This window comes from Myotis davidii, unplaced genomic scaffold, assembly GCF_000327345.1.
Source record: "Myotis davidii unplaced genomic scaffold, ASM32734v1 scaffold471, whole genome shotgun sequence".
Classification (NCBI taxonomy): Eukaryota; Metazoa; Chordata; class Mammalia; order Chiroptera; family Vespertilionidae; genus Myotis; species Myotis davidii.
Genome location: NW_006283354.1, coordinates 808,257 through 810,081, shown reverse-complemented (window position 1 = coordinate 810,081; position 1,825 = coordinate 808,257).

The following is a 1,825-nucleotide window of genomic DNA, read 5'->3' as shown; positions in this document are numbered from 1 at the left end:
CCCGTCCGCGCCCGTCCGTCGGTGGGTGCCTCCTTCCCTGAGCTTCGCTGAGATCCGCTCTGGGCTCCGCGGCGTTCCCTCCACAGCCTCCCTCCTCCCGCCCAGGCCTCTTTTAAATCTGCTCTTGCCCTCGCAGAGAGGGAGCTCATTAATATGCAGAACCATTCCGTGACTCACTGAGATTTCTTAACACGGTGGGGGGAGGAGACCATCTTAGCCCGCCCACCCCAAACCTCATGCAGCGGCACATACTCCCAGTCATGAACACACGCACATTTGCACAGTTATCCGCTACCCGCGCTCCCACACACTCCTGCACACACTTGCACACCCAAACTCCAGCACGTGCACACACAGCCAGTGCCCTGGCTCCATTGGACAGTTGAGAGGCTGCTTAAGGGCACTGCTTTTCTGGTTTGCTTGGTTCCCTCTGGCCAGACGGACCTGCTCTTTTGAGCGAATGGGAGACCCAGGCCTGTGGCCCAGATCTTCTGAGAAGAATTGACAGGGTTTGGGGGCAGGTGCCAGGTGTGAGTACCAGTGGGCCTGACTCCTAGGGTGTGAACAGTCCCTGTTGGGCCAGCAGCCCTGGTGGCCAGAGCACAAGGCCTGGTTGGAGGGAGGTTGCCATAGGTTGTATAAAAGCAAAACCCTCACCTGTGGTCACGAGCTGGCTGAAAGAGTATGTGTGTGGGAGGTTTGATCACTTTTAGAGGAGGGCTTCCTAAAGTGGGTATGTGGCCCCTGGCTGTGCCAGCTGTCTGGGGGTGGGGTGAACCAGGCAGGGATTCCTCACTGTTAATACCATTCTTACAAAGCCGTGCAGAGGCCCAGTAGGGAGATATGACAGTGATAACCATCTGGTTGAAGTCCATGTTCCAGACATTGTGCCAGGCTGTGTGGTGCATTGGTAGGGGACCAGGGATGGCGACAGAAGTTCCTGTTGCATTACTCACCAGTGCAAGTGAGTTCACCACTATAGGCCTTCCTTTCATTCTGGAAAGTGACAAGTAGTCACAGTACTTGTCATAGGGCAGCTGTGAGAGCTACAGAAAATCAGACATATAGAGTGTATAACAGAATGCCCGGCCAGTAGCGGGTCCTCAGGAAATTTTACTTATTGGTATCATTATCATATAGATACATATTTTATTTTGCTTCTTACAAGTTCCCTTTCAAATGGGTATTTTAATTGTTCATTTGACAGGCATGGAAACTGGCTCAGAGAGAAGAAATAACTTCTTAGGATCACATAGTCAGGAAGCAGGTGGCTAGGCCAGGAGGGACCCTGGTATGCTAGTATGTGGCTGCAGAACTGGAGTTTTGTCCGTGGGCCACCTTACCTCCCTCAGGCATTTGTGAAGTGCTTCTTTGATAGACCCAGCAGCAGGATGGAGCTTCTTAGCCTTCGAGGGTCTCTGGGTTTGCATCTCAGGCAAAAGCTGGCGCCAGGGCAGAAGCTGCCAGACTCTTTCAGTTCACACAGCTCTGTGCTCTTAGCCCAGCAGCTTCCTGGGGGCAAAAGTGCCCAGAGGAGATCCTGGGGGGATGGAATGGAATAGACAGGCTGATGAGGGACAGAGTGGGAAGAGTCTGTGTTGTCTCTCCCCAGTTGGGGAGCCTTGGCTTCCTTGTGGGGAAGCTGAGCTATGAAGAGCCAGCAATGCCTGTGAGCTGGCTTCAGGCCATGTCCCGAGTCCTATGCAAGCAGTTGTGTACCTATACTTAAAGCAAGGCCAACAACTGGACACTTGGATTATGCAGAGGATAAGTGCAAGGGACTTATTTTTGGGATTTATATTAATTTTAAAAAATTTTTTAGTGA